Genomic DNA, 26,717 nt, shown 5'->3' on the forward strand with positions numbered 1-26,717 from the left:
CTAAAGAGCTTTATATGATGAACAGATTGAATTCAGTATTTTATTCACCGGAAAAGCTGCACTATGTTTACTAAGTAAAAAGCGTAGGAGACTGACATGGAAGAGAATAAATTGTTCAATAAAGTCGTTATTTTTGTTTTGTTTTTTTGCGCACAAAAAGTATTCTCGTTGCTTCAGAATATTAAGGTTGTACCACTGGAGTCACAGACTATTTTAATGTTTATGTCTTTACTACCTTTCTGGGCCATGAAAGTGGTAATAACATTGCACTATTTCTAGGCTCAGAAAGCATCAGATTTCATCAAAAAGATCTTCATTTGTGTTCTGAAGATGAACGAAAGGTTCACGTGTTCACGTTGGAAAGGTCAGGCGGTAACCTGCCGTAGGCGGAAAATGTGGGGTAGGGTGAAAAACTAATTGAAACTCATTTCATTTTTTCCTCCACCTTCAAAATCGTCCGACATCGTTGTTTTATCTTTTATTTATTTAAATTTTTTTGTAAAGGGCGTTTGACTTAGTCTTTGCACGTTCCCTTTGTAAACACTAGGTCGGTACTTCCACCTACATCACGCGTGACCTTTCAACGTGATTACGTAATGCGTGACGCATCACAGCTATTGCAAGATGAGCATTTGTGGTTAAAAAGTATATGAATGTTAATTTTCTTTAGAAAATTACTGACCGTTTCGCTTATTCCTCGACTGGGATCGAGTTGAGCCCTTGAAGCTGCATTAAAACTGCAATTGGGACATTCAAACTGTTGATAAACGTTGAAGTCCACTATATGGGGAAAAATCCTGGAATGTTTTCCTCAAAAAATTGTATTTGTTTTCGACTGAAGAAAGAAAGACATAAATATCTTAGATGATGTGGGGGTGAGGAAATTATCAGGAAATTTTAATTCTGATGTGAACTAATCCGTTAATGACACAATTTAAATTTTTGGGTTAACCCTTTAACTTTATTTCTCTGACCCCATTGGCAGATATTTGTTCTTTTGTTAAGCAAAACTGATTTAATTTTGAACTCAAAACAAGTGATTTAATTTAAAACTCATTACAAGTGAGTTTGCATCTCAAGTAAATGTACCTTGATTTAAGAATGTTTAGAAACTGTACTGAAGATAAAAATACTGAAGAAAACAGTCATTTTTTTTGCAGTGTGAAGTAATAGGTCTAAGCTAAAATGGGAAAATGCGATATGGATAACAGACTGAAGTATTATTTGTGTGAGAGCTGGTAATAGGTTTCACAAAGATGTTACCAGCAGATGAACTTATGCATTGCTTTGAATTTCAGTGTCAGTGGTTACAAATGCTATGAGTGTAGGCTAGCTGTCGGATTATATAAAGCATTTCTTATTAGACATATTAACAATTATCATTACAGATTTTTTTTATGTTGAAAAGTGATTAATATCTAAGGCTGTTAAGTATACGAATTAAGCATTAACGATCTTGGTTATTATACGCCTTTTATAGGCATTATGAAAATCATTTTACACATAGTTGCTTTTGTGTCCCTTCCCTCTTCTCCTAAATATCCCATGAGTCTTAAACGTCTCTGTAATCTGACAGTGTTGTATTGCAGGTTTCTCCCAATGGGCTGCCAAGTTCTCACTAATTGTGGAAATTATGTGTAGCACTTTCAACTGTTGATTTAACCTTTAGAGATTTATAATTAGTGTCAAAAATATACACCTCTCAGTGGTGTTTTGTAATTAATTAGCTCTAAATGAGCTCTGTGCTTGGTGTGCCATTGCAAGAATTGGCAGCTTCGAAATCAAACATAGAACGTTAAAACATCCGTATTAATGTTCCCTCAGCTTGCGCATAATAGTGGGTCACTTAAGAGTACAGAGGATGTGCTGTCTTTTCCTGAGATTAGAGTAAGCCTGTCATTTGGCAGTACTAGAGTGAGCAACAATCACTCATGTCCTGTTACACTATGGTACAATTTAGTTTTTAAATTACTTTTGGCCAGTAAACAATAGCCTGGAACACCCTAGCAACGCCTTGGTAACCACTCCGAACACTTTACCAACTCTATAGCAATGTCTTGCCAACCATTGACAATACCTGAGCATGCACAACAAGCTTCACTCCTTAGCATTTTATACAGAAAATGTCTTGTTTTAAATTTCTAGCAAAGCACTTACTTCTGTTACAAATTAAAAACTGCATAAAATATTCAAAGTGCTAAATGGTTGTAGTATGGCACGGTGGGATTCTGAGAGAGTAAGCAGCAGGCACTATTTACATTCACTTTCATCTCAAGGTGTCCTTAGAAACTGAAAATAAATCAGTTCGAATTAAGTACCAGTTTGATATTATTTGGAGCATTAATTTTTAAACCATGAGGAAGGTTCACACGGAATATTCACTATGCAGTCAGTTATTCTATGAAGAGTTCAAATCTGCTATGTTGTCATTACAGATTCTATATTTAGCCTAAGTTAGATTGCCTGATGTGTATGTCACATCTGAATTTCATGAAGCATGTTAAATACATATCAGGGTATATTTCACCCCCAAATATAATGAAAGAAAATTAAAAATATAATTTTATAATTTAGTGCTGTCAAAGAGATTAATCACATCTAACATAAAAGTTTGTAATACATATGTATACTGTTTGTATATTGATTTGAAGGCACCAATATAATTTAACTGTTTTATAGTTTTTTATATAGTAATTATGTAATTGTTATATAATTAAGTTAAATAAAATGAATAAAAATGTAAAATATAAAAATGTATCATTCTAATATTAATATAAAAGTGTAACATGGATATTTGTGAGATTCACTAATAATAGTGTCTTGTTATTGTTTGTAGTTGTTTCAAATAAATATACAGGGCATGTTCAAAATATAAACAGGACATGTTATGCCAGTCATCAGATAAGCAGTAGAGAACTGGAGTGAATTTGACAGCAGATGTTTTTTCCACCTCTGTGTTTGTGGAATAAAACAGCCTGCCATATTATGAGGGCGCAAAAGGGCATTTCGCACGCGCGTGACCTGAGTTTTGCGGAGAAATGTTCGTCTCGCAGATAAGAAAATATATCGAGCGCTCAAAAATCAATTTTGCATATAAAATAAGTATTTGGATGTGCGCAGACGTTCTCTTTCGCATGTGCAAAGTTTCACTTTCTTGCTCCTTTCATACCAGACGTAAGCTCTCTAAACGCAGATGACTTGCTTGCTCAACACAACCCAGCGTTACAATATGCCATAATTCCAGCCAATCAGAGATGGTGATGCTAAATTCTGATTGGCTGGCTTGAAAACTAATCACAAGACTCCCTGCATAACTATGGGGTTAGAATTCGGTCACAATTCTGCGCGCGCAAGATCACATTTTGAGCGCGCAAAAGGGCATTTCGCACGCGCGTGACTTGAGTTTTGGGAGAAATTTTCGTCTCGCAGATAAGAAAATATTTTGAGCGAACTAAAATTGATTTTGCATTTAAAATAAGTGTTTGGATGTGCGCAGACATTCTCTTTTGCATGTGCAAAGTTTCACTTTCTTGTTCCTTTCTGATTGGCTGGCTTGAAAACCAATCACAAGACTCCCTGCATCACCGACTGTGGAAGAGGAAAATACATGGTGGAAGATGTTTATGTTTAATTTGTTTAATGGATTGAAAACTTCAATTTAAGTTCAAGTAAACAAAAACATTCACAGCAGAGAAGTTCTGTAAAAACAACTATCATACTAAATTTTTTTTACTGTATTTTCTTATATTCTATTTTAGGATGGATAGTGTTCACATTGGGATGCAGGCTTGTTCCTCTCACTGCAAAAAAAAAAAGAAAGAAAAAGATGTGGGTAACAATGCAAACATATGCAAATATAACTGTAAGTGAAAATCTTGGGTGTGTGACTCACACGACTTCTATATAATTACTCTCATAATTAGATTTTTATTTTTTTGCAGAGAGGGTAACAAGCCTGCATCCCAATGTGCACACTATCTATCCTAAAATAGTATATAAAAAATAAAGTATATTTTTTAGTATGATAGTTGTTTTACAGAACATCTCTGCTGTGAATGTTTTTGTTTAAATAATTCCAAGGATATCAAGTAGATTGATTATTATTTTAACGTTATTACATTGCATTTCTACGTTTATTTGATTGCTTTTTTATTCTAATGTGAGTGATGTACCGTTTTTACACACTTATTTCATTAAAAGGGGAAAAGTCTGTACATCTTTATTTCTGAAAACGTGTAAAATTTGAGATCCCTGCTCGGTCACATTCATATTTCACTAATGTTAATTACATAACTTGCAGTTCAGAAAGAAGTTAGAACTACCACTTGAGGGGCAGCAAACACTGGGACATGTCATTATGTACAGTAATAGTACGATTTGATTTCGATTAAAAATAAGCTAAAAAAAATAGCTTAAAATAAGCTAAAAAATAAACTGTGGTCGTCGAGTGGTAGACATTTGAACTTAAATCAAGCCATTAAACATAAATATCTTCCACCATGTATTTTTCCTCTTCCACAGTCGGTGATGCAGGGAGTCTTGTGATTGGTTGACAAGCTAGCCAATCAGAATTTAGCAGCTGGGTTGTGTTGAGCAAGCGAGCTGTCTGCGCTCAGAGAGCGCTTACGGCTGGTATGAAAGATGAAAGGAGCAAGAAAGCGAAACTTTGCACATGCGAAAGAGAACGTCTGCGCACATCCAAATACATTTATTTAAATGCAAAATTGATTTTCGTTCGCTCGAAATATTTTCTTGTGTGCGAGATGAACATTTCTCCGCAAAACGTCTCGGGTTATGACTATAACCCTTGTTCCCTGAGAAGGGAACGAGACACTGCGTCGAGAATCAACTCTTTGTGGACGCTCCCTTAGCGTGCGCCTCTGAAGTATGAATGAAACTATTCCAATCCTGATTGGTGTTGCGTCATGACGTAACATGTGACGGCATAACCGGATGCATAAAAGCGACGCCGGCACACACACACACTAGCCTAGCGATGAAGCAAGACGCTCTAAGGCCTCGAGGGGCGTGGCAGGACGACGCAGTGTCTCGTTCCCTTCTCAGGGAACAAGGGGTTATAGTCATAACCCGAGACGTTCCCTTTCGAGGGAACTCTACACTGCGTCGAGAATCGACTCTTTGGGGAACGAGTGCCCACTAGGCCACGCACCGAAATAGGCCTGTCCCGGAGTGAAACTGTTTAGGCACTCAGCAAGGACTGAGCACGTGTGCACCAGGCGTACAAGGAAGGTTGAGACTGTAGAACCTAATAAAAGTATGTGGAGTAGCCCAACCGGCTGCCTCACAGATCTCCTGTAGAGGTACTCCCGAAAGAAATGCCCTAGAGGAAGCTATGCCTCTAGTTGAATAGGCCCTCACGGCTAAAGGTGAAGACAAGTCGCGCACCTTGTAAGCCTCAGTAATAGCCTGAACAATCCAATTACTAATAGTCTGCTTGGATGCCGGGAGGCCCTTCTTAGGTGACCCAAAACATACTAATAATTGGTCCGACCTTCTCCAAGAAGAGGACCTCTCAAGGTACATGCTCAAAGCTCTGACGGGGCAGAGCAAATGAAGCTTCTCTTCTTCTTCCGACACATGAGGCGGAGGATGGAATGCCTGAAGGACCATAGGCCGAGCCGCATTAGATGGAACTTTAGGCACATAGCCCGGACTCGGGTGCAAAAAAGCTTTTACTCTGCCTGGGGCAAACTCCAAGCAAGCTGGTGTCACTGCCAGGGCTTGGAGATCTCCCACCCTCTTAAGTGAGGTAATAGCCAAGAGAAATACCAATTTTAGCGTTAAGTCCTTAGGCGAAGCCGACTGCAAAGGTTCGAAGGGGGCCAGGGATAACCCTTCAAGAACTATTGCCAGGTCCCAGGCAGGAACCCTGGACCTGGTTGCCGGTCTCATCCTCCGAGTACCACGGAGAAAACGAATGACCAACTGGTGCCTCCCCAGAGGGCCATCACTCAATGGCGCATGGAAAGCCGCAATGGCAGCCACGTACACCTTAAGTGTGGAAGGGGAGAGACCCGCAGAGAAACGATTTTGAAGAAACTCCAGAACTGAAGCCACTGGGCAGTTAACTGGATCTAACTCCTGTTCTCTACACCAAGTGGAAAATACATTCCACTTGAGGCCATATAATCTCCTAGTAGACGGAGCCCTAGAGCTAAGTATGGTTTCAACCACTCCAGCTGATAGACCAGCATCTAGGTACTGAACCCCCTCAGAGGCCAGACCCACAGCTTCCACAGCTCTGGGTGAGGGTGGAAGACTGTGCCCTCCGCTTGAGACAACAGATCCCTCCTCAGAGGAATCTGCCATGGCGGAGCTATCAGGAGTGATATTATGTCTGAAAACCATACTCGGGTCGGCCACAATGGGGCAACCAGAAGTAGACTGATGCCCTCTTGACGGACCCTCTCCAGGACTGCCGGAAGCAGAGCAATCGGGGGAAATGCGTACAGGCGAAGCCTCGGCCAGGCCTGTACCATGGCATCCAACCCCAGTGGAGCTGGATGCGAGAGGGAGAACCAAAGTGGACAGTGGGACGTCTCTCGAGACGCAAACAGATCCACTTCCATCGGTCCAAACCTCTCCCATATTAGCTTCACCACCTCTGGGTGAAGTCTCCATTCCCCGGGCCTCAGCCCCTGCCTCGACAGGATGTCTGCTCCCTGATTCTGAACCCCCGGAATATACATTGCTCTGATAGACAGTATTTTCCCCTGGGACCAAAGAATAATCTGATGCGCCAGTCTGCACAGAGGGCGCGATCTGAGTCCCCCTTGTTGGTTCAGATAGGCTACCACAGACGTATTGTCTGATCGTACTAAGACATGGCAACCTTTGATGTCTGGGAGGAAGCTCCTCAAAGCCCTGAACACAGCCATCATCTCTAGGCAGTTTATATGCCACGAATGATGATGGTCCTGCCACAGACCCCTGGCAAAGCGGCCGTCCATGACCGCGCCCCAGCCAGTGAGGGAGGCGTCTGTCGAAACGGTTTTCCGGCGACCTGACACTCCCAACACTGGCCCTTGGGATAGGAACCAAGGTTTCTTCCATATTTGTAGAGAATGAAGGCATCCGCGCGTTACTCTGATTATACGAAATGGATTCCCCTTGGGAGAAAACCCCTTGGTTTTTAACCACCACTGAAGGGGCCTCATGTGTAGAAGGCCCAAAGGAATGATGTTGGATGCCGCTGCCATGAGGCCCAGCATTCTTTGAAATTGCTTTACAGTGATGGCCTGGCCTAGCTTTAACCTGGATACCATCGTCAGAATCGACTCGATACGTGCGGGAGACATTCGTGCCTGCATCGTAATCGAGTTCCACACGACTCCCAAAAACATTGTGCACTGGGATGGTTCTAGCACACTCTTCTTTGTATTGAGTCTTAACCCCAATTTCTGAATGTGGCCAAGGACGACATCTCGATGCCGAACTGCCACCTCCCGAGACTGGGCCAGAATGAGCCAGTCGTCGAGATAATTCAATATACGGATGCCTTGAAGTCTCAGTGGAGCAAGGGCTACATCCATACATTTGGTGAATGTGCGGGGAGAGAGTGCTAGGCCGAACGGAAGAACCCGATATTGGTAAGCTTCGCCCCCGAAAGCGAACCTCAGGTATCTCCTGTGACATGGAAGGATGGAGATGTGAAAATAAGCGTCCTTTAGATCTATCGTGACAAACCAGTCCTCGGATCTGATCTGACTCACGATTGCAGGAATGGTTAGCATTTTGAACCTGAACCTCCTCAGAGACCGGTTCAAACCCCTGAGATCTAAAATTGGCCTTAACCCCCCATCCTTCTTTGGAACTATAAAGTACCGGCTGTAAAACCCGGACTCCCTGTCTAAAGGATGAACACGTTCTATGGCTTCCTTTAGCAGCAGAGTCTGTACTTCTTGTTCCATCACCTGAGCCTGCTCTGGAACCACTGTAGTCTGCACCACCCCCGAAAACCTGGGGGGGCAGCGCGCGAACTGCAGTCTGTACCCTGATTTTATTATATGCAGGACCCATGCAGATATGTTGGGAAGATGATACCATGCCTCTACAAAATCTACTAAGGGTACCAGCCTCTCGAGACTGGCCTCTGGTGTTTTTCGAGCATTTTTCTCGACTCGCTGAAGCGGAATACCGGCAGGGTGTAGTCGAAACGGTTTTTGTGACCACAATTGATGCTCTTTCTTTGTTATAATATTTTCGCTGGAAAGAGATGCGGCCCGAAGCGTCGTTGACGGCGGGTAACCTACATCGTTTCCTAGAGGGCTCCGCTGCGAGAACAACCTCGGTTGCTCTACAGCGGAGGGGACAGCCCTCAGAGGTCCTACCACTTCGGTTAGGACCTCTTTCCCGAAGCCCTCCTAGCCTGAATGACGTCCCTCAGGTCGCCTTTCTGGCTGGAGGACTACGATTTCTGAGAGTGTTTCCTCTGTTGCCAAGCTCCAGGAGGAGGGGCTCTAGATGAAACGCTCTCTCTTTGCTCTGCTCGGTGTGAGGAGCTGGCTGATGGCTGGGGCTGATCTCTTGGCCCCACCCTACTAGATTTAGACTTCGCCTTACGGGGGAGGTACTGCTGGAACGCCGCAGATTGTTTCTTTGCCTTCTGAAACCTGTCGACGACCGATGTAACGGCGTCACCGAACAGGCCAGAAGGCGAAAGCGGCGCATCCAGCAGAAAGGATCTATCTTTTTCCTTCATACCAGGTAGATTTAGCCACAGATGTCTCTCCGTGGCCACCATAGCTGCCATAGAGCGGCCAATGGCGCGGGCCGTCTCTTTTGTGGCCCGGAGAGACAGATCTGTGGCTCTTCTCAACTCCGCAATATCCTCAGGAGTTGGCCCCTCCCCCTCATCTAAATCTTTCAGGAGGTCGGCCTGGTATGCCTGCAAGAGTGCCATAGAGTGCAGACATGAACCAGCCCGACCTGCCGCCATGTAAGCCCTGCCTATTAATGCAGATGTATCTCTGCAGGGCTTACTAGGCAGCGCCGGGGTTTTTAGGGAAGATGCAGACTCAGGGGAAAGATAACCCGCTAGAGCCTCCTCCACTTTAGGCATCTTCCCATAACCCAAATCCCGTGCCCCCACTACATTGCTGTAATCCACCACACTGGGATTGGAGACACGGGATGAGTGCGGTTTATCCCACGATCTCGAGATCTCTTTATGGAGATCGGGGAAAAACGGCAAACCCCGGCGCTGAGGTTGTGATCTGTGCTGCAGGAAACGCTCATCAAGCTTGCTTCTCACTTGTGTTCCCTGCTCATCATGTGGCCAGCTAATGTTGAGTCTGGCCACAGCACGAGTCACAACCTCTACCAGCTCCTCATAACCTTGGCCGTGAACTGGCGCGCCTAGATCACGGTCATCCGCTTCAATACTGAGCACATCCACTTCCTCGGAAGCAGAGAGCTCAAGCATTGGGACCTGATCATGGGCAGGAGAAGCCGCGATGCGGGCTCCTGCACCACTCTCAGGGGCCACGAGATCCTCAGATGAAGAATGAGAAGGTGCCTCAGCAGTCTCAATTTCATCTATAAGATCCCGCTGCGAACCCCACGATCTCAATCGCCGCGCCGCCTCAACAGACGCGGGACCAGAACCATGGGGAACGCGAGCCTGACCGTGCTTATCAAAGCACGCCAGCCGGGAGCGCAGCACTCTAATGGGAAGTGCTTCACAGTCTACACAAGCAGCCCCCTCGAGAGCTGCTCGTGCATGCTGCGCTCCCAAACAATTCACACATAAAGCATGTGTGTCCCCACCCGTGATAAAACGAGGGCAAGGGTGCACACAAGCTTTAAATTGTTCGCTGGCTATTTAATCAAACTTTCTGTGACAAACAACACCAAATAAGACACAGTTTTCAACATAGAGTGCTTGCTGAAGAGCGAAAAGCTAGTGTGTGTGTGTGCCGGCGTCGCTTTTATGCATCCGGTTATGCCGGTCACATGTTACGTCATGACGCAACACCAATCAGGATTGGAATAGTTTCATTCATACTTCAGAGGCGCACGCTAAGGGAGCGTCCCCAAAGAGTCGATTCTCAACGCAGTGTAGAGTTCCCTCGAAAGGGAACTCAGTTCACGCGTGTGCGAAATGCCCTTTTGTGAGCTCAAAATGTGATCTTGCGCGCGCAAAATTGTGACCGAAATCTAATCCCATACATCACCGACTGTGGAAGAGGAAAAATACATGGTGGAAGATGTTTATTTATTTTTTTTCTTTAATGGCTTGAACACTTCAATTTAAGTTCAAGTAAACAAGAACATTCACTGCAGAGATGTTCTGTAAAAACAACTATCATACTAAAAAAATATATTGTATTTTCTTATATACTATTTTAGGATGGACAGTGTTCACATTGGGAGGCAGGCTTGTTCCTCTCACTGCAAAAAAAGAAAGAAAGAAAGACACGTGGATAACAATGCAAACATATGCAAATATAACTGTAAGTGAAAATCTTGGGTGTGTGACCCACAAGACTCCTATATAATTACTTGCATAATTAGATTTTTTTTTTTGCAGTGAGGGGAACAAGCCTGCATCCCAATGTGCACACTATCTATCCTTAAATAGTATAGAAAATACAGTATATATTTTTAGTATGATAGTTGTTTTTACAGAACATCTCTGTTGTGAATGTTTTTGTTTAAATAATTCCAAGGATATGAAGTAGATTAATTATTATTTTAACGTTATTACATTGCATTTCTACGTTTATTTTTTCTATGGCTTTTTTTATTCTGATGTGAAAGATGTACTGTTTTTACACACTTATTTCATTAAAAGGAGAAAAGTCTGTCCATCTTCATTTCTGAAAATGTGTAACATTTGAGACCCCAGCTCGGTCACATTCATATTTCACTAATGTTAATTACATAACTTGCAGTTCAGAAAGAAGTTAGAACTACCACTTGAGGTGTAGCAAACACTGGGACATGCCATTATATACATTAATAGTACGATTTGATTTTGATTAAAAATAAGCTAAAAAAATTAGCTTAAAAATAAGCTAAAAAATAAACTGTGGTCATCAAGTGGTAGACATTTGAACTTAAATTGAAGTGTTCAAGCCATTAAACAAATTAAACATAAATATCTTCCACCATGTATTTTTCCTCTTCCACAGTAGGTGATATGCAGGGAGTCTTGTGATTGGTTGTCAAGCTAGCCAATCAGAATTTAGCAGCCTCATCTCTGATTGGCTGGAATTATGCCATATTGTAACGCTGGGTTGTGTTGAGCAAGCGAGCCATCTGCGCTTAGAGAGCGCTTACGGCTGGTATGAAAGGAGCAAGAAAGTTAAACTTTGCACATGCAAAAGAGAACGTCTGCGGACATCCAAATACTTATTTTAAAGGTGCAATGTGTAAAATTTTTGAGTATCTATTGACAGAAATGCAATATGACATCCATAACTATGTTTTCAGTGGTGTATAAAGAACTTACTTAATAAACCGTAATGTTTTTATTACCTTAGAATGAGAAATTTACAGGGTTGCCAACTCTCACGCATCTGGCGTGACACTCAGGCAATCAGCCTCAATCTCACGGTCTCACGCTCAACAAAGAAATCTCACGCTAAATTAGACATTCTTCTGTGCTGTATTTTTTTTTTCACTCATGTGCACTAATTTCCGAATTACTATAAGCAAGTTCAGGCTCTTAACTACTGATTGGACCACTGCATTTTCTCACGCAGAGAAAAATCGCGGACAAAGAGGACACTGACACCGACAGGGGTCTCCAACACGTCGCTCGCGAGCTACCAGTAGCTCGTGGCCTGATTGGAGGTAGCTCGCCAAGGGGCCGTTCACATATAGCGTCTTTTGCACGCTCAAGTTCGTTATTTCAAATGTAGGAAGCTCATAATTGAAGCGACGCGCTCATTTTTTCCAGGCGCAGTGAGATGAAAAAATGCATTAACTTCTAAAACGATACTCGGTTACTAACGTAACCTCGGTTCTCTCTAGAGAGGGAACGAGTATTGCGTAAGTTTAGCTTACGCTACGGGAAAGATTCATCTTCTCGAGATACTGAAGCCAAAAATTATCCTTAATTTTGTATAACTTGTCAACGCAGTGCAGCAGCTAGCAGACCTAGAGCAGGCCATCTCGCGTGCTCATTGGCTGCCCTGCGGGCAACTGCTGCAGCCTACCAGTGCGCCCGGCGTGACGTCACGCCCAATGAGGGGCGCCCGCGCCTTTATAGCGTCACAGCCCGCCAGATAGGCCTGGCTTAGCATATAAAATAGGGGCTGTAGGCTGAATTCTCTGGTTTTTCGACGACTGAAGCGAAGTCGCTCGTGGCGCGAGCACGGCCGGTTACGCAATACTCGTTCCCTCTCTAGAGAGAAGCGAGGTTACGTTAGTAACCGAGTATCGTTCTCTTACGAGAGGTTCTCTAGTATTGCGTAAGTTTAGCTTACGCTACGGGAACACTTTGTCAACGCCGTGCGCGCCAAGCATCCACATGAGAACCCCGAGCTTGAGGGGAACCCCATAAGTGGAAAAAATAAGGTGGCCAGCCACGCGGGCCATCACTTGTACATAAGCACACATAGGGAATACAGAGCAGCGCGCCGGTCTGTATAGTCATATGGCACATACCCTACTAGTGCAGCTCAACCAGGAGAGCTGAGTCATGAACGTGATCTGAGCAGGAGATCTGGGCAGAATACACCTCTTTTTCAAACTGACAATAGTTTAGCCTGCAAGGCAGGAACTTCTAGGTTATAAAACCTGACAAAGGTAGACGGGGAGCCCCAGCCCGCCGCTACACATATGTCATGGATAGAAATTCCACTGGACCAGGCCCACGACGAGGCCACGCCTCTCGTGGAATGAGCCCTGATGCCCAGAGGGCATTGCAGACCTTTTGACGCGTAAGCTCCCGCTATAGCGTCCACTATCCATCTGGACAGGCTCTGTTTCGAGGAGGCAAGCCCCTTGGCGCGCCCACCAAACGAAACGAAAAGCTGTTCCGAACGCCTGAAGGAGGCGGAGCGCGTAATGTAAAACCTCAGCGCTCTGACAGGGCAGAGGAGATTCACATCACTTTCGCTGTCAGATGCTGGGAGAGCTGACAGCGAAATAACTTGCGCTCTGAATGGAGTGCCCATCACTTTAGGGACATAACCATGTCTAGGTCTGAGGATGACTTTAGAGTCATTTGGTCTGAACTCAAGACACGACGCGCTGACAGACAGCGCGTGCAGATCCCCTACACGTTTTACTGACGACAGTGCAGTCAGAAAAACGGTCTTTAGTGATAGATATTTCAACTCCACGGAGACTAGTGGTTCAAATGGAAAAGCTTTCAGGGCCTCGAGGACCAGTGAAAGATCCCACATGGGAACCGACGGGGGGCGCGGCGGATTCATCCTTCTAGCTCCTCTAAGGAAGCGGATGACCAACTCATGTCTTTCCAGTGACTGGCCGTGCGTCGATTCCGCGAATGCTGCTACGGCCGCCACGTATACTTTGAGCGTGGATGGGGATCTTCCCTTATCCAACAGCTCTTGTAGGAAGGTGAGCAGATGCGCCACCCCGCATGTCCGCGGGTCCAGACCTCTGTCGGTGCACCATCCAGAGAACACCGACCATTTAGACGCGTAGAGCCTTCTCGTGGAAGGGGCTCTAGATTGCGTGATCGTGTTCATCACTCCTTCTGGCAGGGCAACGAGTACCCGTTGATCAACCATGCATGCAGAGACCAGCGCTCTGGATGGGGATGCCAGATCGTGCCGCAAGCTTGAGAGAGGAGATCTGCCCTCACCGGAATCGGCCACGGAGCTGAATGTGACAGCCGTGCCAGTTCCGGGAACCAAGTCTGATTCTCCCAACGCGGGGCTATGAGGAGCACCGAGTGGCGCGTTTCCCTGATCCTCTTGATCACCTGTGGCAACAGAGAGACCGGAGGGAAAGCATATAGCGGGAGGCTGGGCCAAACCTGGGCCAGCGAGTCCTCGTCCTTCGAGAAGAACGTCGGGCACTGAGCGTTGTCTTTTGACGCAAACAGGTCGACTTCCGCTCTAGGCGCCACAGTTTCTGGACCATTTGGGGGTGCAGGGACCATTCCCCTGGGGGAACATTGTCCCTGGACAGTCTGTCTGGGCCGTCGTTCAAATGGCCAGGCACATGCGCCGCCCTCAGCGAGCGCAGGTTCGTCTGTGACCAAATAAGGAGGCGTTCCGCCAGATTGCAGAGATTTCTGGATCTGACACCACCCTGACGGTTTACATAGGATACCACAGATGTGTTGTCCGAGCGGACAAGAACATGCTGGCCCTGTATGAACGGGAGGAAGCACTTCTCGACCGTTATCATTTCCAGACAGTTTATGTGAAAACCCTTCTCCTGGTCTGACCACTGGCCAAAGGCCGGTCTGCCCTCGAACAGCACGCCCCAACCCGAGTTGGACGCGTAAGTCGAGATGACCTTCCGATAAGAGATGGTTCCCATCATTACTCCCTGCTGGTACCAGTCGGCCACTAACCAGGGCTGCAGAGCTGTTATGCAGGTCTGAGTCACTCTGATTTTCTGGCCGCCAGACACCCAGGCTCGGCGAGGCGCGCGAGCGTTCAACCAGCGTTGGAGCGGGCGCATGCGCAGTAGGCCCAGCTGGAGCACCACTGCAGCTGATGTCATACAGCCCAACATCCTTTGAAGAAAGCTGCCCTTCTGGAAAGATGCGGCTATGTGGCGAACACGGCACGCGCGCTGTGTCGATAAACGAGCCGTCATGGTCACCGAGTCCAGTTCTATTCCTAAAAAGGAAATTGACTGGCTGGGCAGTAATGAGCTCTTGGTCCAGTTGACCGTGAGACCCAAGCTTTCCAGATGACTGAGAAGCACTGTTCTGTGAGATAGTAGTTCTGTCTCTGATTGTGCCAATATCAGCCAATCGTCCATATAGTTCATTATGCGCAGCCCCTGACTTCTCAGGGGGGCGAGCGCCGCGTCCATGCACTTTGTAAATGTACGGGGTGCCAGGGACAGGCCGAACGGCAGGACGGTGTATTGATATGCCTGACCGTCGAAGTCGAATCTCAAAAATTGCCTGTGATGGGGTACTATCTGAATCTGAAAAAAGACATCCTTCAGATCTAGAGAGATAAACCAGTCCCTCGGGCGAACGTGCGCGAGGATTTTCCTGGTCGTAAGCATTTTGAACGGTCTTTTTGCAAGCACTTTGTTCAAATATCTCAGATCTAGGATAGGTCTGAAGGCTCCGTCCTTCTTGGGTACGAGAAAATATCGGCTGTAAAAGCCTGACTCGCTCAGAGAAGGCGGCACCTTTTCTATAGCCCCTTTGCACAGCAGCTTTGCTATTTCTGCGTGAAGTAGGTGTGCTACTTCCGCATTCACTGTCGTCGCGGTCCGGGCTTGAAAGCGCGGGGGACGGCGAATGAATTGAAGTGCATAGCCCTGCTTTATTGTGCTCAACAGCCATTCTGAAATCCCTGGGATCGTTTCCCACGCAGCTATGTGAGCCGCCAGGGGGCGAATGGCCTCCGGGTTCAGACCGCCGCCATTTGCGGGCTTGTGAAACTGAACCGGAGCCGAGAGTTCTCGGTTCTGGGCAATGGCCGCTCGCTGACCGCCGAGACCGGCTGACTTATGTGAGATGTCCCGATCATAAGGGATGGGGAACATACTTTTACCACACTTTGACGCGCGAGCAGCGCTCTGGGCGGGAGAGCTCTCTGTAAGCGTGAGCGCGCGCACGCGGGCACGAGACTTACAACTGTATCTGACGCCCCGATCATAGTAGATGGGGAGCGCTTTATTAACGCCCTGTGTTTTGTGATAACACTTAAACGCACAGGCGGGGCCCGGGGGGAGGTTTGTGTTAGCAAGCGTGAGCGCTCTCTGGCGGGCACGAGACTTACGTTCATAACCTGCTTCTTTGATCGTGTAACAGAGCGGGCAGATAGTGGGCACAGACCTGTGGACACATTTCTTACAGTCAACACTCGAGCGGCTTTTCTGCGCTTTATGAGAGTGTGCTCTGTGAGTGACACGGGGTTTGGAGTGCTTATGTGTAGGGGTGAACACTGGGGCGTGGGCACATTCACTACACTTAAAACACTGACGGCGTGAGCCGGACCAGACATTATACTCTTTTTGAGAATTCTCTGGGTCGCCGTGAAAACGGCGTTTGTGTGCAGGCGAGAGGGTGAATAAACCGGCTCGTTGGCTGCTAGTTGAACCACTGCAGTAGCCTGTTCGAAGGGGACTGACAGGGAAATGAACTTTGACGGCGGTCCGGCCGCAGCGGGACACGCGCGTCTTTTCTCTCTCGCTGTTAGGAGGGCTTCGCGTGCTCAGACTTCAGCGTGAGTCTCTGCCGAGGCCCTCTGGGGGGCGGCGGTCTGCGACGGCTGTCTGAGCGCGATCTAGGGCGGCCGCCCTGACGTCGCTGCGAAGGCTGATGCTGAGGCTGTGCTGGACGCTGGGTGCTGGTTCGCACAGGAGGCTGGCTTTGTCTCTCGCGAGAGCGGCCTGTGGCGGAACTCGAGCGTCGCGGCAGGAAGAGGTTCATGGCCTGCGTGGTCTTTTGCACCATAGAGAAGCGGTCAACGATCCCGTTCACCGCTGGGCCGAAGAGACCAGTGGGGGAAAGCGGCGTGTTTAGAAAGGTGGCTCGCTCAGTTTCCCTCATATCCACGAGCGTTAACCAGAGGTGCCTCTCCGTCACGGTTAACGCGGCCATGGCTCGTCCGATGGCTTAGGCTGCGGCTTTGGTGGCGCGGAGAGAGAGATCCGTAGCGCTTCTCAAATCCGTAACCGCAGCTGGGTCCCGGCCCTTCTCATCCCATTCACGGAGGAGGTCGGCTTGCAGGATCTGAAGCACAGCCATCGAGTGTAGAGCAGACGCGGCCTGGCCGGAGGCGGCATAAGCGCGGCCGACCAAGGCGGAAGTGGCTCTGCAGGCTTTAGACGGGAGGGCTGACCGTGACCGCCATCTCGCGGAGGGCGGGCAAAGGTGCGCTGCGACCGCCTCTTCCACAGGGGGAATCGCTGTGTACCCTTTCTCGGCGGCGCCGTCCACTCGGGAGAGCGACGCGGAGGCCTGTGACTGAAGTCTAGCAGAAAACGGTGAATTCCACGACTTCGTCAGCTCCGCATGAAGTTCCGGCAGGAATGGAGCGGGCCTGGTTTCTGAAACTGCGCGGCGGCGACTTTGAAGGAAGCAGCCGTGGAGCCTGTTCGGCGCGGGTTCCTTCGGCAGCGACCACTCGAGCCCGAGACGGTCAACCGCTTGCGTCAGCAGGCGCATAAGTTCCGCGTCAGCTCCAGCGCGGGTACTGGCGGATTCCTGGATTGACGAGGAGGCGGAGTGAAGCGACCATTCCTCGCTGTCTGATGCCAGGATAGAGCAGCAGTCTTTTGTGACATGTCCCACGGACTCATCCTCCGAAGTGACGGCAGTGAGGCTCGTAAGCGGCAGCTGCGCGTCGGTGAGGAGAGGTGGGGAAGGCGAGAGCGAGGCTCGAGGGAGGTTCTCCGGCGAGCGCGTCGCTGTGGCCACAGGTTCCGGCTGTCTCAGGGAACGGCGCTTCTTTCTGCGCGGTCCCACAGGAGGCGGAGTGACCGCTGTGGTGTTGAATGCTTCGAGTCGAGCCCGCAGGGTCGACAGCGGAAGCTCCTCACAGAGCTCGCAGCCCCCGGACGCGAGGGCGAGCTCTGCGTGTTCCAGGCCCAGGCAGAGAGCGCAGATCAGGTGGCGGTCTCCGGCGCTGAGCGGGGCTTTACACGAGCCGCAGGAAGTGCGAGGCATCTTTAAAAAGACGCTCTCTGCTCTTTTAGAATAATAGCAAAAAAGGATACGTCGCCGGATAGCGTAGCTCGCACGTGTAACCCGTGTCGTGGCAAGTGTGTTACCCTCACTCTCCTCAGTAAAAGACACAGAGGGAAGTGAAAGAAGACACTGCTTCAATCTATGGACCAGCGATCAGAAGACCAGAATTCGCTCAAGAGACTGTGTTAGCAGCAAAGAAGCACAGGGACACACTGTTTGAGTTAGAAAAACAGGTACGATATATTTAAAAGGAATAACAAGCAATTAAGAAAAAAAAAAGAAAATGTTCAAAAAGACAATAAAATTAAATTATTACCACATCACATAAAAGAAAATAAACCAGAAATAAATAAACTCTTATTTGAATCCTAATTGTAACCTTTTATTCTTTCTTTTTATCTACTATAATTTATACTTTCTATTTAGTTTTAAATCTAATTTCACCTAATTAGCTTTTATTTTGGTATAAGTAAGATATAAGGTTTCTTTAGTTATTTGAATTATTCCTAATTTGACTTATTTATATTAAGAATACATTTCTCCTCTGGTCTGATTTAAATGTAACTTTTCAATTTCAACCTTTCAAATTACCTTTCAGTTCACTCTTATTACCCAAAAATAGAAATTATGAACACTTAATAGACAAATCAAAAGAAATAAATCACAATAGAATTGAAACAAAATAACAATAAAGAAAATAAATCACTGTCCAATTATCTCAGTGTTCACAGAAATCTCAATGTGATATGAGATTTTATCTCAGTTCTCAGCTCCAGTTCAATGTTCCTTCACGAGATCCTTCTTCCGCAACTCAAGTTAACTCACAGTTCAATAGCAACAGGAAGAGAAAACCTGTACTCAATCCTACCACAATATTCACAGTTCGATTCGCAGTTCGATCCTTATTTGGGCATGGCTCGCCAGTTCCTGCTTGCACCAACTCTCGAACTTTCGCTGTGAAGCAGGGACATCTCACGTGCAGCTTTCTCGATTCTCGTTCAGCATCCAAACTCAGCAAATAGAAAATATCAGACAAAACCAAAAGAAAATCCAGAAAGGATATAAAAAGAAATGGAAAGCCCAAGGGGGGGGAAAGAAAAAAAACCCAACCTTGAAAAAACAAGGCCAAAAGTACAATTAGGCACTTTTCTCAAAAATACACATATTACCACACTTAATATCAATATATTCAACTATTAACATTTCAAACTTCACTTTTCATATAATGTTAACACATTAACTTCTCATTTATTTTCAAAAAACAGGATTTCAAATGACGCGCTAGGCCACATCTGCTCAATTTTCACGTGCGTCACACTCATCCGTTAGCTCAAACTCAGTTATTCGACGAAAACTACAAATTTACATTTCACAAATCATCACAAATAACTTCTCCCTTTATAATATCACTTATGTAACACATTTATGAAGAAATCTTCTATTATTTTTCCCTTTTTTTACAGAAGGTTGACTCTTACATAAATTTAGCTAAATATAACACACATATTTGGCATTTGAACACATTTTATCGGATATTTATACATAAGAACCTTGGTAATAACAATAAAACGAAAACTTCACTTACCAAGAGTACTTCTAATATCAATTAGAAAAAGTTCGCGGCAGCTCTCTCAGCTTTAGGCCCGTACTTCAATGCACGTACAAAAGCTAGTTTCACTTTTACTCAAAATCAATCAATCACAGCATCAAGTTCTGTTTCTATTTCTCAAAATCTTTATGTTCTATATCTCTAAATCTCTCTAAACAAACTACTAGCTCGCTCAGTCTAATTATTTCTCTTCTCAGATCGCGCTCAGTGCTTCTTTCTCGGTTTTTCTCTCGGAAAAAAAAATGATCATTGCATCATCTCTCGACTCCGATGACTCCACCCACTAAGGCGGCCAACTCTGATTCGTCTATTAGGACCAATCATTGTCTAATTTAATCAAATCACTCTTCTCTAATTTATGTATTCTTGTTTTCTCTTTTCTTTACAGATATTTAATAAAATAACTGTTTATTCACATAAGTGTCAGTTTCTTTCTTTTCTATCTCAAAAAATAAAACATCTTTAGTAACCTGGGTTACACCCTCCCCTCTTGAATACATGCACGTCCCGCTGCATCTACACATTTTTGGGATTGAATCAAAACCACAGGTACATCAACAGAAGAAGCGTTTACTTCCTCTAAGGCAGTACTGAATGCCACACTTAGACCTTGCAACAGAGATTGAATCACTACGGTAAGTGGGTTCCCTAACTGGGGATATTCAAGCCTTTTTGCAGGTTTTCGCTCTCTCTGCGAACGTCTGGGAATAGTTCCCTCTTCAAACTCTGTGTCGTTCTCTCGTTCACTTTGATGAAGTTCAACATCTCCAGCTTCAATCAAAACTGGACTCTCTTCATTTCTGTTCTCACCTTCACAACCAATTTCTGTTTCAGCTCCCTGGGAAGGAAACTCAGAACAGGGATCAATTTCTGGATCTTCTCTCACTGGAATCTCTAAATCAACACGAACAGGTTCTATCTCAACAGAAGGAGCTTCTGCTTCTCCAGATTCAGGTAAGTTCTCTCTCACAGGTTCATCCACAGTTAAGTCAACAGGGACGTTACAAGGATTTCGACAAGGCAAGTGCTCGGGGCTCACCAAAACTCGGGTTTCAAAATCAATTGTATCCCTAAATGCAGGATTAATGAATCGATCAGTGTCAGACTCATATTCACACTCAGATTCTGGCTCTTGTGAATCATTATCATCTGCACAGGCTCTAGTTCTGGGCCTGCGACCCCTTTGCTTAGGCTGTTTCTCATGTTGACTCGGCTGCAAAAATCCACAAGGTAACAACAAGTCACGATGTAATGTCCTGAGGGGACCACTCTGCCCAACTGGTCGGACAGTGTACACCGGTAAATCTCCCGCTCTCCTAACTACTTCTTGAACTCCTTGCTCCCACTTGTCTGCGAGCTTGTGCTTTCCTCGCAACCTAACATTGCGCACAAGAACTCTGTCACCCTCTTCCAAGGTTGAATCAACCACACGTTTATCAAACCTTCCCTTGTTGCGCTTTGCTATCTTACCAGAATTCTTCTTAGCTATTTCATAGCTCTCTCGCAACCGTTCTTTCAAATCTTTAACGTACTGAGAGTGAGATTTAGCTGGAGATTCTGCTGGCAATCCAAAAGCTAAATCTACAGGCAAACGAGGAAGACGTCCAAACATAAGCTCGTAAGGAGCATACCCTGTTGTATCATTACGCGTACAATTGTATGCATGTACCAAGGGCTTTACAAACTCCTTCCACCTAGACTTCTTCTCATTCTCTAGCGTTCCCAACATTTGGAGAAGCGTCCGGTTAAAACGCTCTACCGGGTTACCCCTGGGGTGATAAGGCGTAGTACGAATCTTGTGAATACCCGCTACATGACACAACTCTTTTATTGTACGGGATTCAAAATCGGGTCCTTGGTCACTATGTAGCTTTTCGGGAAACCCATAATGTACCAGGAAATTTTCCCACAGACACTTCGCAACTGTACGAGCCGTTTGATTCTGGGTCGGTACTGCTACGGCGTATTTCGTGAAATGATCCGTAATAACCAATATGTTACTGGTATTACTGCGGTCTGGCTCTAATGACAAGAAGTCCATACAGACCAATTCCAAGGGTCTACTGGTTTGAATGTTAACCAGGGGAGCGGCTCTGTCTGGAGGTCTTTTTCTACGCACGCAACGTTCACACGTCTTGATCTTCTTCTCCACGGCTTGGGACATTCTTGGCCAAAAGAATCTGGACCTCACTAAGTCTAAAGTCCTCTCAATACCTAAGTGCCCCATATCATCGTGAAGACTACGCAACACCATGTCTCTTAGTCCAACTGGCAACACTAACTGATAGTGAGAGACTCCGTTCTCTTGCTTCTTCCTATACAACACTCCGTTCTTCAACTCAAATCGACTCCATTCTCTCAACCACAATGCTAAATCAGATGGCTGACCCCTCAGAGTACCTGGCTTAGTTCCATTTCTCATCCACTCAACTATCACCTTGAGCTCTGGATCCTTCTCTTGCCATTCTGCCAATGCTGCCTCCGAGAGATTGGGAAGAACAGGCAACCCATGCTCAGTCTCATGTTGCAACTCCTTCGGCAAAGCATTAACACAATGAGCGAGAGACTCAACTAATGTAATAGAAGGGTGTGTCAAACTGAGACTTTCAGGTGAACTAATCACCTGATGCCTTTCACATATAGCTTTCACTACATCAGCCATGAGAACATCAGACTTGTTTTCAGGATCTGCAAGGTGATGAAGCGTAAACTTCTCAATTCTTTCTCGTTCTTTCTGAGAGACCAAATCATCTAAAGGCTCACCATGTGGACGCCGGGAAAGACCGTCCGCATCCTGATTCTGGCTCCCAGCCCTATATTGGAGCTTGAAAGTGTAGGTCGACAAACTAGACAGCCAACGGTAGCTGGTAGCATCAAGTTTCGCAGATGTTAAAACGTACGTCAAAGGATTACTGTCTGTTACAACAGTGAAGTCTGTACCATACAAATAATCACTAAACTTAGCTGTGACAGCCCACTTCAATGCAAGAAATTCCAACTTATGGGCCGGATATTTAGCCTCACTTTTTGTCAATCCCCTACTGGCGAACGCTATCACTCGCATCTGCCCGTCCTGCTCCTGGTACAATGCCGCACCCAGCCCCGTAGTACTAGCATCAGTGTGAAGCGTATACGGAAGTCTGGGGTCAGCAAAGCCCAGGACAGGAGCAGAGGTCAACTTTGAAATAACATCATCAAACGCATTCTGACATGCATCCGTCCATCGATCACCAAACTGCTCTTTCGTGTTAAAATACTCGCCCCCCTCTCGTTTCCCACTGCGGCCCCTGCGAAGTGGAGGGTACCCCTCAGTGAGTCCCGTAAGAGGTTTGACTATTTTCGAGTAGTCACTCACGAACCTCCTATAGTACCCTGCGAAGCCTAAGAAAGCTCTTAACTCTTTCAAGTTGGTAGGTCTCGGCCAAGTCTTTAAAGCTTCGACCTTAACTGGGTCGGTCTTTACTCCGTCCTTTGAAACAACATGCCCCAAATACTTGACTGATGTCTGAAAGAAACGGCATTTTTCAGGCGCTAGCTTTAACCCGTACTCCTTAAGCCGGTTTAGGACCTGTACCAACCGCGACTCATGTTCTTCTAAAGTCTTTGAAAAGACAATCAAGTCATCAATGAAAACTAAGACCTGCTTCCTATGGAGATCACCCATACACCGCTCCATTAACCTCTGGAATGTACTAGGCGCATTTGTGATTCCCTGAGGCATCCTATTGAATTCCCAGAAGCCTAGGGGACATACGAAAGCAGTCTTACACTTATCAGCTTCATCCATTTCGATCTGGTAGAATCCAGACTTCAGATCAAGTACCGAGAACCATTTGGAACCAGTAAGCACAGAAAAGACCTCCTCTAGATTAGGTAGCGCGTAAGCATCCTTAATCGTTTGAGAGTTCAACTTCCGAAAGTCGATGCAGAGCCGAACCGAACCATCTTTCTTCCGGACCACCACTATGGGCGAAGAAAAGGAAGACTCGGACTCGCGAATGACTCCGGCAGAAATCAATTCCTGAAGATGCTTTCGAACGGCATCGATGTCTTGAGGGTGAATTGGACGCGCCCTATGCTTAAAGGGTGTCTCATCTGTCAATCTAATCTGGTGCTTCACTTGACTTGTACAACCGAAGTCAAGATCATGCAAAGAGAAAACTTCAGGCATGGAATTTAGCCGGTTCGAAATTCGCTCTTTCCAATGTGAAGGCAAAGGAGAATCTCCAAAGTCAAAGGTAAGGTTGGCAGAGGTAGGTGCTGATGACTCTACTCCGCAATAACTCTTGGTGCTCTCTATCACTTTCTCTACAGCGTGGATCTCTGCAAGTATAGCTTTAGGAGGAATCGTTATATCAGTCCGAGTGTCATTCTTAAGCAGAACTGACAGCTGGGAGGATCGTCTGGATGGCAAAGTGTGTACACAACTCGCCACCGAAAGACCGCTGAACGCTGGGGTTGAAGGCGGTTCAAGAGCTATCAATTTCTCTAAGCAATGTTCCCGAAGCTGAACATAACCATTCAAGACTACTGTGTTCCCGGCAGGCACAACCTCGGGTATACTTCCCATCAACTTCACATGTCCTAACGGTTCACTGCCAGCTTGTCTCCATCTCGCTTCAAGAACTCTAAGCACTGCTTGATACCCGTGAAAGTCTGAACAAGGATTGTTCTGTTTCTCGTTGATACAGTGACCATAAAGCACATCCAATGAGTTGGTACCTACTAGAACTTGCGACAGACTCTTGAGATCCGGAACTACCAAAGCTAAGGTAGGGATTTCAACTTCTGCACCCACAAACTCTTTCGGAAACTTCAAGACCAACTCTATGTACCCTAGATATGGAACTGCTTGTCCATTGGCCCCTTCTACCTCTAGTAGGTTTCCCAATGACTTCAACGAATGATCAGACAGATGCGACTTGTAAAACGACTGAGGAATGGTAGTAACCTGAGATCCTGTGTCTAGGAGACAACTAACTTCTTTACCCCCAATAACAATCTGCGCTGTGCACTTTACTCCTACTAACCCCTCTGGCAGGTTCCTTAATGGTGATCTATTCTGGTTACTCGTGAAGGCCGCTTGTCTATAACACTTAGGGCGGTTCAAATTACACCTCGTCTCTGTATGCCCCGCTACAGAGACGTCCCTTGGTTTAAAGACAAGGAAGAATTCCCTTGCAGAGAGTCCCACTGGGCCTGCTGCTCTCTCAACTTACGACGCTTTTCTTCAACTCTCAAGGGGTTTGCTGGATTATCACAGGCAACAGCCAAATGACCATTCTCTCCGCATCGGAAGCAATATCCGGGACGAGGCCGATTGGTCATTGGTTGGGCCCTTCTAACATCTCGACCAGTATCTGTCTCTATTAAACTCTGAGGCGGAAAAACTCGAGGACTAGCAGTCACATGGGAGTGATCTCTAAAATTTCTCTGAGCAACATTCTGAGCTTGCAGTTCAGCTACCTGTCGTCGTAGGTTAGCGACTTCTAAGCTGTCTGAATCTTCACGTTTTGCTTCTTGAGTCATGGAAACTCGCATAGCGGCTATCTGAGCACGCAACTCTTCCACTACTTTTCTCAAAGCATCAAATTCTGTTTTCTCAGAACATCCGCTCTGGCGTTTCTGATCTGAATCTCCACCTAAAGTAACAAGTTGGGCCTGAGCTTCTGCAAGTTGCTTTCTTAGAGAATCTGTTTCAGAACTACTAGCATTTGGTGCTTCATGAGAATACACTGCCACTTGCTGGGTGGCAGCTCGAGGTTTCGGGTAAACAACAGGAGTTTTTGGCAACCCAAGGTGCTTTTTCATTCTTTCTTCTTTGGAAGTACGTTTACTCTCTTCTGTTCGAATTAACACAACCAACTCAGCGAAAGTGAGTGGCTGGGCTCCGCTTTTCCCTAACTGAAGGCTGTCAATGAGACCATTGTCCCAACATCCCCTCAAAAATTGCTTCAAAAGACAACGGTCATGATCTTTCTCCGCGATGCCTCCCCTCTTAATCGTTGAACTCAGAAGAACTTGCAACCGGTGTAAGAAATCTGATGACTTTTCACCTTGGTTCTGCAAGGTGCCCATAAACTTGGCCAACAGTTCGTCACCATCCTCTACAGAACCATACACTGATTCTAGCAACTCAAGGTACACCGCAGGCAAAGCGGGAGGTCGTACATGCTTCACTACGTCTGCGGCAGGGGACAACAAGCTATCTAGGATCCTACGTACTCTTTGCAAATCGGAAATAGCCGGATCACTTAGCAGGAGTTCTACACTTACTCGCCAGGTGTCAAAGTCAGGTTCATTTGGAGGACGCGGGCACCTCCCTGAGAAATTCCTAAGACGGACTGACGTTTGCTGTAACATCGTAGCATCAGCCGACTTCACTATGTGCTCTACAACCATCTTCTGAACACCTGGTGGGTCTACAATGTTCATGGGGAACCCAGAACGAGTAGTCACTGTAACACCATCAACGGTGGTTTCTGGAAAGGCCATAGGGCCCGTCTGTCTCTTGATTGGGTTTTTGAATTCTAAATCTCGCATTTCTACTGTTTCTGCTTTCCTAGAATCATCACAGCTCACATTTCGCACTCTCTCTGGAGTACAGTTGGTAGAGTGAACTTCCTGGAGTTCATTCAACTCCTCCTGAAACACATTTGAAAGAGGTTTCTCACTGGTCGTCTGGTTACGGACACTAGCCAAAGCTCGTACTTGGAACATGACGCTTGGATTCGAAAGACTTCCCAAAGTTATGGGTAACATTGGCGCTAAGTCCAGCATTGCAGAGCTGTGAGCATATTCTACAATGGCATGCTGATGGAACTCAGACGTTTGATCGTCAATTATCAAATTACGTTTAACCGAGCCATACCTTTGCAAGAAAATACTCAGCTCATCATCCGTTTCGGTCAACGTGAGACCTTTGACAAGAAGCGCATTTGCTACGTCCACACTCTCTCTCTCAATGATTTCCATCGTCACAATGTAAGATCAACACTCTGAGAAAATTTCGGTTACTAATTAGCTCGTTTCCTACTACTATCCTTGTTGCTAAGCAACAGTCTCCTGGCTGGCTCGCCAACTTTCTGTAACCCGTGTCGTGGCAAGTGTGTTACCCTCACTCTCCTCAGTAAAAGACACAGAGGGAAGTGAAAGAAGACACTGCTTCAATCTATGGACCAGCGATCAGAAGACCAGAATTCGCTCAAGAGACTGTGTTAGCAGCAAAGAAGCACAGGGACACACTGTTTGAGTTAGAAAAACAGGTACGATATA

At 46.0% G+C, this 26,717-nt stretch overlaps 1 protein-coding gene across 2 annotated transcripts in view; it reads left to right on the forward strand.

Moving 5' to 3' along the window:
* The window catches only part of rp1l1a (rp1 like 1a), a 52,236-nt gene that overhangs the window by 1,819 nt on the left and 23,700 nt on the right, over positions 1-26,717 (forward strand). The gene's annotated exons all lie outside the window — the stretch shown is intronic.

The sequence above is a fragment of the Siphateles boraxobius genome, unplaced genomic scaffold (assembly GCF_051911475.1).
Source record: "Siphateles boraxobius isolate OS27281-9 unplaced genomic scaffold, OSU_SipBor_1 22, whole genome shotgun sequence".
NCBI lineage: Eukaryota > Metazoa > Chordata > Actinopteri > Cypriniformes > Leuciscidae > Siphateles > Siphateles boraxobius.